The sequence below is a fragment of the Sycon ciliatum genome, chromosome 11 (assembly GCF_964019385.1).
Source record: "Sycon ciliatum chromosome 11, ocSycCili1.1, whole genome shotgun sequence".
Classification (NCBI taxonomy): domain Eukaryota; kingdom Metazoa; phylum Porifera; class Calcarea; order Leucosolenida; family Sycettidae; genus Sycon; species Sycon ciliatum.
In genome coordinates, this window is record NC_088653.1 from 5,286,739 (window position 1) to 5,299,058 (window position 12,320).

General features: G+C 46.6%; 2 long non-coding RNA genes across 2 annotated transcripts; one reads left to right on the top strand and one right to left on the bottom strand.

The window, feature by feature from the left end:
• The first annotated feature begins 4,212 nt into the window (after positions 1-4,212).
• On the top strand, positions 4,213-7,244 carry LOC135827373 (uncharacterized). Its single transcript, XR_010555413.1, has 2 exons — positions 4,213-4,706; positions 6,683-7,244. It is a non-coding gene; the product is annotated as an uncharacterized LOC135827373 (long non-coding RNA).
• A 1,496-nt stretch (positions 7,245-8,740) lies between these two features.
• Positions 8,741-11,431, bottom strand: LOC135827568 (uncharacterized). The gene is made up of 2 exons (XR_010555502.1): positions 11,368-11,431; positions 8,741-9,212 (listed from the first exon to the last, which is right to left on the bottom strand). It is a non-coding gene; the product is annotated as an uncharacterized LOC135827568 (long non-coding RNA).
• Positions 11,432-12,320: the final 889 nt, after the last annotated feature.

Below are 12,320 nucleotides of genomic sequence, written 5' to 3' on the forward strand. Positions count from 1 at the left end.
GTCTTTGGCTAATTTTTTCCATGGAAGCACGTGAGCAATTTTCGGATTGGCATTCTTTGAAAAGCGCCCTAGCGCGAGTATATGGCCCGCACTATGACGGGGAAAGAGTGCGGTTGGATATGTTCTCTATCCAACAGCGCGGGTCAATTGAATCGTACGTAACGGAGTTTTCTCGGCTTAGTTTACAGGTGCCGGAACTTGACGAACTCTCCAGAGCCTTGCTATTTGTCAACGGCCTGCACGGTAACATGCGGACCTTGGTAGTGAAGGAACACCCCACTACACTGTCAGCCGCCGTTCAGGCAGCGCTAGCAGTCGCCTCAGACAGCCGATTTCAGCGCAGACCACCACTGGCGACCGCGCCGGGATTCGCACCACCATCAGGTAGCAGAAAGCTAACAAAACTAAGCCCCGAGGAACGTGAGACATTACGAGCCCAGGGGGGCTGCTTCGCATGTCGTCGACCAGGCCATATGGCCCAGAATTGCCCGCAGCATCGAGATCACCCAAACGGTGGACGTCAGTAAGGCCGATGCGATTACTGACGCATCAAGAAAAGGCATCACCTGCGTGTAGTGTGTGCTCCGTCTCTACCCGTAACCGATTCAGTAGCCTCGCTGTGGAGGATGTTGACGATGATGCTGAATGCTCCGAAGCCAATTTCAAGCGAGATGTTACACCAACTATTGAGGCCCAGGTTACCAGCGTCAATGTGGAAACAGAACATGAGCTCCTGCGAGTAGAAGGCAAAATCAACGGTCGTCGCGTGCTTATGTTAATAGATTCGGGCTCGACCCATGATTTCATTGCCGAACAGTTTGCCAGGAGAGTTAACCTGCCAACCGAAATTGGCTCGGAAAACCTGAATGTCACGCTGGCTGATGGAGCATCAAGCTCGTTTCCCATGGAGACGACCCATGAATTGAAGGTTATCGTAGGCGACTTCAGCGATAACCAAACCTTCACGGTGTTCCCCCTTCATCGCTATGACGCTATATTGGGGAAACCTTGGTTAACGCGTAACAATCCAGACATAAACTTCCGGACGAATGAAGTCAGGTTGAACTCGAATGTTTTGCCTTGTGCGTCGCCCAGTCAAAGCGAACCGACCGCTCCTGTGGAGGCGATGTTCATATCTGGTCGTCAGACTAGGCATGCTCTTAGGAGTGGAGACGAAGGTGTTCTGGCGTGGGTCAGCGTAAAAGACGGCATTGGCAAGGAACCTCCCGACAAATCCACTCAGAACGAGCACCCAGATCTCAAGGCCATGTTCCGTGACTATGACGATCTTTTCCCGGATGATCTGCCAGCTAGACTCCCACCAGAGAGGTCTGTAGACCACGAAATCCGCCTGGAGGAAGGCTCATCACCCCCATCGCGACCTGCCTATCGCCTGCCCAGGCCAGAAATGGAGGAATTGAAGAAACAGCTCACAGAACTCTTGAAAAAGGGTTTCGTAGAACCAAGTAAGTCCCCCTTTGGTGCACCGGTGTTTTTTGTCAAGAAAGCTGATGGTTCGTTACGCATGGTCTGCGATTGGAGGGAGCTAAACATGATAACTGTTAAGAACAAGGCGTGCTTGCCCAATGTGGATGATTTATTCGATACCGTACAGGGCGCTAGGTACTTCACGAAACTAGACCTCCGATCAGGGTATAATCAGATTCCCATTCAAGCTGAGGACGTGCCCAAAACGATTAACACTCCCTTTGGGCATTACCAATTTAGGGTCATGGGATTTGGTCTCACCAATGCACCGGCAACATTTCAATCCATGATGAATACGATTCTTCAACCATATCTGAGGGAGTTCGTAGTCGTGTTCCTAGATGACATACTCATCTTCAGCAAAACGTGGTCGGAGCATATGCAGCATGTCTGGTCGGTATTGAGCGTGCTCCGGGACAACCAGTTATTTTGCAAACGGTCAAAATGTGAATTTGGCGTGGAGAGTGTGCGGTTCCTGGGACATTGCATCGATGGACTGCACATCGCCCCTGACCCAGACAAGATTGCCGCAGTAAAGGTCTGGCCCGCTCCGACTTCCGTCACAGAGGTGAGGCAATTTCTTGGATTTACGAATTATTTTAGGCGATTCATAGATCAATACTCATCGCTCTCTAAGAACTTAGAGGAGATAACGGGAAAACATGCACGATTCGAGTGGAACAGCTCTCGGCAACATGCCTTTGAATCGCTAAAGCATGCCTTGTTGAATGCGCCCCTATTGCGGCTGGCTGATGTGAACCGACCATTCAGAGTGGTAACAGATGCAAGCGATTTCGCCTTGGCATGTGTTCTTCTCCAAGAACTAGAGGAAGATGCCTGGCATCCAGTGGCTTATGCTAGCCGAAAATTGTCTGCTGCTGAACAGAATTATACAGCTACAGAAAGAGAAACATTGGCCGTAGTGTTTGCGCTAAAGACCTGGCGCATCTACCTCTTTCAACACTTTGAGGTCATTACAGACAACATGGCGGTAGTTTATCTGAAAACAAAACCAAGCATTACAAAGAGAGAGGCGCGATGGGTTGAATTCCTAGCTGACTATGACTACACAGTCCGTCACAGACCCGGCAGAGAGAACCCTGCAGATCCCCTTTCGCGTCGCCCAGATCTCCATGAGAGTAACCTCGTGGAGAATGCAGTACCACGTTTGATTGCTATTGAGTATGCTTTAGCAATGAATGATGACGTGTCCAATACAATATCAGATGCCTACCAGAGAGACAAAGAGCTAAATCCCATCATAGAAAGATTGAAGCATTCTCTCCGAGATAATTTGCATGATCGCTATTATTGGGACGAATCCACTGATCGCTTGTACCTCAAGGCATTCCCCAATAACCGGTTGTGCATACCACAGTGCGGTGTCCGGTTAAAGCTCATTCAAGAACACCATGAGTGTGCAACGGCTGGCCACCCGGGTCGTGATCGAACGTACTTCCGCCTAGCACGTTTTTTCTACTGGCCCCGAATGGGTCTCGATATAAAGAGATTTGTCAAAACCTGTGATCTCTGCCAGCGAACGAAGGGAGGTCAGCCACGAACAGGGCTTCTCCAGTCACTTCCAATACCTAATAGTCCTTGGCAGGATATCTCAATGGATTTTATTGTTGGATTGCCCCTTACTTCTCGTGGCTTCGACGCAATTTACACCATTGTGGACCGACTTACGAAATGCGTACATCTTGTTCCAACAAACTCGAAGATTGATGCTGAGGGCAGCGCTCAACTGTACATTCAAAACGTGTTTCGTCTGCACGGGCTGAGCTCGACCATTGTTTCCGATCGCGATCCACGATTCACTGCAGCTTTTTTCAAAGAAGTATTCTCTCAGCTAGGAACTAAATTGGCATTCAGCACTGCTAACCACCCTCAAACGGATGGTTTGACAGAGAGAGTTAATCGGCAAGTGGGAGATGTTCTAAGAGCATTTGTGAACTTGAGACAGGACAATTGGGATTCGCTTCTACCACTCTGCGAGTTTGCAATACATAGTTCACAACAGTCATCTGTAGCTAATACACCGTTCTATCTGAACTATGGGTTTGACCCTAAGTCCCCGCCCGAATTCATTCTTACGGGAGGGGAAAGGAGTGATTCGGTCGATTGGCTTCATGAGCAGGAAGCCGCACTAAGGATAGCTCGAGATGCAATGCTCGACGCCCAGGCAAGGCAAGCTCTATACGCAGACCAGACGAGAACGCCCAGTGATTTGAAGGTTGGTGATAGCGTTCTTGTCTACAGAGACTTTCTACTGACCCCGGAAGCTCGTGGCCAGCCCTCTCGGAAATTGCAACCCAAGTGGTTTGGTCCGTATCGTATCCAGGCTAAGATTGGAGCGAATGCTTTTCGCTTGGAACTACCCCGTGAACTTCGCTGCCATCCCGTGTTTAATGTCACTGCTCTTAAACGCTACGAAGAGAACATGATTCCTGGAAGACACCAACCCCCGCCTCCGCCCTTCACAGATCTAGATGGACACACACGCTATGTTGTCGAAGCCGTTTTGAATCACCGATACCGCAGTGGTGAGCAACACTTCCTGGTGCATTGGAAGGGTTACCCCAGCAGCGAAGCTACATGGGAGCCCGCTGGCAACCTATGTGATGAGTCTGGTCGGAATATTAAACCGCTGCAGAACTATCTCGCCTCACAACGACAGCAGCCTTGATCTAACTGGGCTGAGCCGAGGTATATTATGCTCGGCAGGCCGCGAAAGAGAGCCCGTTACCTGGACCCCTACTCGCGCGGGTAGAGCGAAACTGAGCACCCTGGGATGCGAGCAGCTTTTTAGTACTCCCGGGTCCAAAATCTCACCACCAGGCCGGGATGATCAAAACGTCTGCCGGGTCTGCAGCCTACAAACGTGGATCTGCCGACACTGTGCTGTCGACGACATGTCCGGCAAGGCACCTCCTTGCGTGAAAGCAAGGAACGCTTTTTTTTAGAAAGGAAGCTTCTTCTCCAAAATTTAAAATTTTTGAAAATTATTCCTTCTGAAAATATCATCGCGTTCTTGACCTCGAAGCTGACTGCTGAATGCGATTAGGAAAGAAGATTCCTGAAGATACACCAGACTGATTCTGGCAAGCCGTCTGTCGTCTAGATATGCAGTTGTTCGTCATGCATGGTCAGCAATCTTCCTCGTTCGTCCTTTCGTTTTCCTGACCACGATGATGACAAGCAGCTCTCATGCTCAGGTTAGTGCTGTACTTGTATGTCTGGGCACACAACACATCTGAGATTCACCCACTGACGTTATCGAACTGAAGAATGCAGCAAGGGTTCCTCGGATTCTCTTGATTTCGGAACAAATTTCCTTCACTTTCACCCTCTCAGTCTCTTCCCCATGCCCTCCATGCATGCACAGTGCAGCTTGCATTTCAATTGCTGTTTTTTATACTTTGGCAGTGCCTCTGCTACACTTTCATATAGAGTGAGGTCCTGTAAATAGGATCGAACATTGTTGGTGGTGGTGTGTGTGTGGGGGGGGGGGGGGGTACGTTTGCAGCCAGGATGTAGGAATGACACTTCTGCACAGCAGGTGGCAATAGTCAAAACTGGTCACTCTACAAATCCCATACCTGCCAACCTTTGCAAACCTGAGATCCAATGACATACCTAGGCATGAAAATGTATACAAAAGAAGCTCGCGGTGAGGCATGGAACTAGTGCACTTTTGGGTGCCTATTACCGCCCTCGATATCGGGACGGTCCCGGCCAAATCGGGATGGTTGTCAGGTATGAAATCCCAACCGAAAAAACCATTTAATTAAAAGATAAACTCGGCCAGGACATAGCGACTTTCTGTTTGCCGGGGGGGGGGGGAGGGTCATCGTCCGCAATATTGGTAGAGTTACGGTTACATTGTATATGTAGATACATGTGCATCAGGGATTCATAGCACCTGGGGACACGACATGAGACCTAAGTACCCAAAACGTTGTGAGTTGTGACCCCGGATGGGGTAGTTCTACGTGATCTGTGTTTCTATAGACCTTATTCGATAACGTGATTTTTGGACTCGCCTCCAGGGATTTGTTGTAAGCTGGGGCACGCGTACGTGAAACGAGTGGCAAGAAAGGCCCAGTTCGTACAAGAGAGTAGTAAAATACCGGTATTTTTCTACTCCTATGTTCCCACGCCGAGTCCACTGTGCACTGAGTGCAGGTCTCTTGCCGCTCCCTGGTTCCCGGGACCCTGGTTCACGTGATTGTGACGTTTATTGAATAAGGTCTACATGTATATGCGGGCATGCGGGTGAAAATTTCGCTCCTGGGGCTAGGAGTGAAACGAAGGCCTCAATTTGCCAGATGAACCTTCTCCATCGAAACGAACGAAGGTGTCGAATAATTCTTTTACCAGTTCACAGTTGCCGTTCACGCGCACTCCCCGGGGTGGGGGGGGGGGGGCTACTATGCACTTGTAGTGATACTTACCGTAAGCCAAGTGGAACACGACTAGTTGACTGCACAGACTACAGTACAGTATACATGCACATGTATACAGTGAAGATCAGTGCGTGCATGCCTGCCATAATCGTATGTTGACCTTCGTTCGAATTGAAAAGAGAGGGTCGTTTCGAAAAAGAAAAAAAGCTCGATGGAAGTATGATGCTGCTGACAATTCAAGACTCACTGAAGTCGCCTTTCTGGAATGGATCATGCACTCTAGGTTCATCCAATTGGATATGGACTCAAATCATTGTTACACCATTATTGTTTGGTTAGTTATTGTACATCCCATAGCATGTACAATCAACCTTGTGAATAATCTACCTCGGGTTTACAAAACAACTCGCAAATAACGACACAATCTTCAGATCTAGTGAACATTTGATTGCATACTTCCAACCTCATGAGTAACAACAATGCGAATAGCGACACTTTTCTCATTCACAATCGAGGGTCAGTATTCCCCAGGTTGACTGCAATTGCCAATCAAACAGGAGGGGCGAAAGTCGACCACGGCTGAAAAGGCATAAAGAAAAATTAATGTATATCATGAGCTAGATGGCTGAAGGAGGAAGTAGGTTTTCTGAGAAAGCAAGAAACAGAGGTGAATGAAGCACCAGGTCTGTCCATGCAGTGGATAGAATTATTGCATTGAAAGACAGGCTCTTTACATCAGCTTGCTACTATTATACCTACATTTGCTTTCTGCCTTTTTCATGCAGGATTCTGAAAGCTGGAGCAGCTCTGCTTACCTCGACCACTGAACTTACAACTAACTTCCAACCAAGTACAAGGCAATATTATGATGAATCAAGCACGCTTGCCATCATGTCATCATTGCAAAGTACATCGACAACATAGATTTGGTGCCGACTATGTATGATGTAGAGTGTGCTCTATGTATCTATACTACTGATTGGCCTACATTGTACTTATGTGGGCTGAGAGTAATCGATTGTGCTATATGGCAGTTTACTTGTATGTCATAGATGTTAACATTGCACACAGCTTCTGAAATGCTTTCTGTTGCACTGGCCTACTGCGGCCCACTGCAAATAGATTGTAGTGGCATGGGCCATGCCATAATTATAGTAGTATACCGGTACTACACCAACAATTTCACTGGTGCACTGTACTTACTGGTACGAGTAGATCTACATCATGCACAGCCTTGTCACTGCTTTTCTCATTTTTTATTAATTTACTGTACTGTACACATTTTGGCACAGCTCTTCCACAAAGAGTTACTAGTATTTTCTTCTGCATACCTACTGTATACAGTGACCTGACTGGTAACATCTATGGCTGTGAAATCACAAATTTCTGGGTTGACAGCCTCGAACCTATACGATTTGATTCTAAGAACGTGCTATAAGAAATTTTCTATTGAAGTATTCTACTGTAGCTCGCAGGACATGGAGTGCAATTACGTAAAGTTTGGAACACCACTCTTCTGTGATTTGGATGTCAAATTATGAAATTCAGTGTGTGAGGTAAACCCATGCATGGCACACACTGCTATAGTATGACTCGGGGTAAAGTGTTCCAACGCATACTCATTATAGTGAATAGTTGTGTGACCAACGTTGTTGCTGCTGGATAAATAGTACATATTCTGAGATAACTGAAGCTACACAGCCATCTAATGTTCAGACATGCATCGAAGGGGCCGTAACGAGATCTGCAAGGCATGATTCTATACCTGTATTTGATGCTCTCTAGCCTAGGACATTCACCTGCCTCATTTTCTCTGTGCTGCATTGATGAGTCCATTAGTAACTAAAGGACGAAACAGCATGCTGTCTGCAGATTGGTAATTGTGTAAAGACAGACGTGTATGTAGTGGTAAAGCTCAGATACATGTGCAACATAACAATCCCGGTGTTTGACAACAGCACAAACCTACACCGCAATTCTTAATTTTGGGCTGTGGTGTTCTTAGTATTCCAGGTTGGATGTTCTGTAGGCTTCCACGTTCTTGGGCGCACGACTTTACTGTGCCGAAGAATATTTTCAGCCAATGAACCCAGAGCTTGGTGGCAGATGAGTGCCATGGAACAGCCTTTTGCATGTGGCTTTCACTACATGCACATGTATAACGTTCAATTGATGCGGAAAAATCAGACGAGGACTTTTGCAGTTATGAGCAAGGTCCCCACGAATGGTCATGTCACTTCACAGAATACATGAACTGATAGAGTAGACCTCGGTCCCCTCAGAGAACGCTTGGGGAAGTCGGGTTCAACCATAGATTTATACTTAACAGAGAACGCTTGGGGAAGTAGGTTTCAACCATAGATTTATACTTAATATTCTTTACAACAAGGATCGATGTGTTCCTTCGGATGCCCTTTATCGACTTTCACACACTTCTCCTCTCTCCTTTCGTCATAAGCACCATCTCTGTACACTGGTTCATAAAATATTTCTTCATAAAACCCTTCACACATAATGAAGTACAATTGGTTTTCGACAAGCTCAACCCGTAACGCGCTTATCCTGCCTCTTGTTAAGTCAGCCCGGTATCTAAAGCCGCCCTTGTTTTCCGGTTATTCTCATTGGTTAACTGGGGACATGTCCAAAACCATACTAAGTACTTGAGCTGCTCATGAGCCCCACAATTATCAGGCCCGCCGGTCTGGTTGGTCAGGTTATCACCAGACCAACTTGTTGGCCACCAACAAACGTTTCCTACCGTGGAGGACGTGTGTACCCGCCATGAAACTACCGGACCAATCAAAAACTGCTTCCGGCGGTACTGATTATAGTACAGGTTTAAGTTAAAAAGCGGCTCCATTTTGTCATACATTAAACCAACTCTGTCATTGCTATGCTACTCAAAAAGAGTAGTGATGTTTATTCACAAATGAATCACAATGCTATCAGAGAAATTCGATATTCTCCAATTTTAGGGGCACTGCAATACTATCCAAAATTAATGCTGCATGGTCATTGTTATGAAGCAGTCACCTCAGTACAGCAATTAAACAGGCTGATTATGTGAACGAGATTCACGGCAAATCTTCTTCAATCAGTGCTGTTCAGTCTTGAGTGGTCCACTGAGACAGGAAAACAACCTGTTCGGTCCTTCCATACGAGAAACAGAAATTGAACATGTTCCAGGGTGGAGGTGGCGAGTATCGGCAATGTAATGCACCTTTAGGCCAACATGACCATCATTCCGACATGGATTTTCAAACACCTTCGCTCGTGAGAGTGCCTCAGAGTGGTATTCATCAACAGATGGCAATCCTGTAAAACACATGAAAAGACATAGCAGCAACAGAAAGAAACCTAATGTTATAGAAACGAATTCGAAAAAAAAAGTCTACTATTATTCTAATACAGTGAACCAAGGTACAACCACACTCCAGGAGGCAAGCAAAAGAGCATATAATCCGAAGGTTGCGATGCCTGGATGTATTGTATTTATGTATTTACGGATTCTCCACAGGCTAAATCGAGGGAGTCTTTGTCATGCCACACTGGATACAACATGCTACCAGAATCACTTTCCCCAGAATTGATGATCTTTTCTTAGGGTGTTATATAAGACACATCTGTAGCCACTTCATCTTGCTCACGAAATCATACACCACCACACAAACGGGTCCTTCGGCTATTATACTTTGGGTGGTACATGGTGATGTATGATATTGATAATCTATTGATACCATATTCAAGTCTGACTCTCACCGTGAGATCCTGGCAACAATATTACCTGGTACACGACATATTCAGACACTGACATAAGCATCTTTTTGGAACAACAGGTGTGCCTATCTGCTAGTGTAATGTGACACACATGCAGAACACATGCAGAATCAGTCATAGCTAATTTTACCCCCTCACTGTTGTATGCGCAGACTCCACTTCGCGGTGTCAAGTACTCTTCTTTCGGTGGGCTACTCCACTAAGGCGCTTGTCTAAAAGGACTCACATTCATCCTGCAAACCAACACGACTTGCATAGTTTTCACTGTCGGTCAAAGTGCGTGCATTGCACACATTGAGATTCACTCCCTCCGTACAGGCCAGTACAGAGCTGCCCACCAATTGAGTCTGTTTTGCGTACTCAGACTTCTGATTTTCCGTATCTTGCAGTGTTTTGCGTACTGCCGTGTACATTGCATCAAGAGTACATAACCCCCCAGAGTGTGCAACGCCTGATCCAGCTCTGCATAGGGTTTTGGTCGAGCGGAATCGGATCTTTGCGTCATAATACCGTACACATCTGAGGGGAACCCGGGGAGTCGCGGGTACTCTTGGATCAAAAACAATGGTGCCCTGCCTCGAGACCGGCCTTGCGCTGGTGTGGAGTGTACGCATGACATCAGAAGATCCGATTCCGCTCGACCAAGACCCTATGCAGAGCTGGATCGGCGTTGCACACTCTGGGAGGTTATGTACTCTTGATTGCATGCATACTTGCACTGTAATGTTTTTTGACACGCACATATGCATGTCGGTGGCTGCATTTGGTAGTGTAAAACATGTGTGACTTGCACTCACGACATTATTATTTTTGTGCTACATGTACATGTTGTTGTGGTACGGCATGCACTCGCTTTGGTACAAGACTATTCATCACTCAGCTTACACTTGCAATGCTTCTACACAGCTGATTGATCCTCTCCGATTTTCTATACCATTTGCTCAATTTCTGTAGTGCGCACAAGGAGTGATTTTCCGTACAAATACAGAAAATATGGAGGGCTGGTACTTGGTAGCACTGCTAGTATGGTAGTACCAGGCTAAGCTGGCTGGAAGATCAAATACTTCTTTGGTTCTTTCAGTCATTTTCACGACATATGTTTTCTTTATCATGATCCCCGGGGTGTGACATTCTTATGAATGCAGAAACTCAGTCTTTCTAACCGAGTCTCACGTGCAATGTGAATTTGTTCTTCTTTTCTTCACAATGCCATGTATCGATTCATCGCTTCTTCCCACCCGAGATCCTATGCAACAGCGATTTAAAGATTGGCTTTATCAAATAGTTAATTCAGAGAGAGAGGATCAGTTGTGGATGCTGTGACAGCATAGAGTGTAGATTGGTGTAAACATCATTGCCCAGCAGAACCGTATTCACAGGGATCTGCGTTTAGCATATGGAAGCTATTTTTTAGAATTTGTACACGTCCAATAAGCCTGAAGAGAAGAACACCTAACTTAGACTGTCCTAACGTTATCGAACGCACTGCCAAAGTAAAAACAACATTTGAAATGCAAACTCGATTGTGCATGCATGGAGGGCATGGGGAAGAGACTGAGAGGGTGAAAGTGAAGGAAATTTGTTCCGAAATCAAGAGAATCCGAGGAACCCTTGCTGCATTCTTCAGCTCGATAACGTCAGTGGGTGAATCTCAGATGTGTTGTGTGCCCAGACATACAAGTACAGCACTAACCTGAGCATGAGAGCTGCTTGTCATCACCGTGGTCAGGAAAACGAAAGGACGAACGAGGAAGATTCACGCGGCTGACCATGCATGACGAACAACTGCATATCTAGACGACAGACGGCTTGCCAGAATCAGTCTGGTGTATCTTCAGGAATCTTCTTTCCTAATCGCATTCAGCAGTCAGCTTCGAGGTCAAGAACGCGATGATATTAAACATTTTAAATTTTGGAGAAGAAGCTTCCTTTCTAAAAAAAAAGCGTTCCTTGCTTTCACGCAAGGAGGTGCCTTGCCGGAGGTATATTATGGCACCGCAGGCCGCGCACCTGAGGGCCTTTCTGGAAGCCTTACTCGATCGGATAGAGCGAAACTGAGCACCCTGGGATGCGAGCAGTTTTTAGTACTCCCGGGTCCGAAATCTCACCACCAGGCCGGGCTGATCAAAACGTCTGCCGGGTCTGCAGCCTACAAACGTGGATCTGCCGACACTGTGCTGTCGACGACATGTCCGGCAAGGCACCTTGCGTGAAAGCAAGGACAGAGGAACGCTTTTTTTTAGAAAGGAAGCTTCTTCTCCAAAATTTAAAATATTTTGAAAATTATTCCTTCTGAAAAATCATCGCGTTCTTGACCTCGAAGCTGACTGCTGAATGCGATTAGGAAAGAAGATTCCTGAAGATGCACCAGACTGATTCTGGCAAGCCGTCTGTCGTCTGGATATGTACTGTTGTTCGTCATGGTCAGCAATCTTCTACGTTCGTCCTTTCGTTTTCCTGACCACGATGATGACAAGCAGCTCTCATGCTCAGGTTAGTGCTACTTGTATGTCTGGGCACACAGCACATCTGAGATGCACCCATTGACGTTATCGTACTGAAGAATGCAGCAAGGGTTCCTAGGATTCTCTTGATTTCGGACCAAATTTCCTTCACTTTCACCCTCTCCGTCTCTTCCCCATGCCC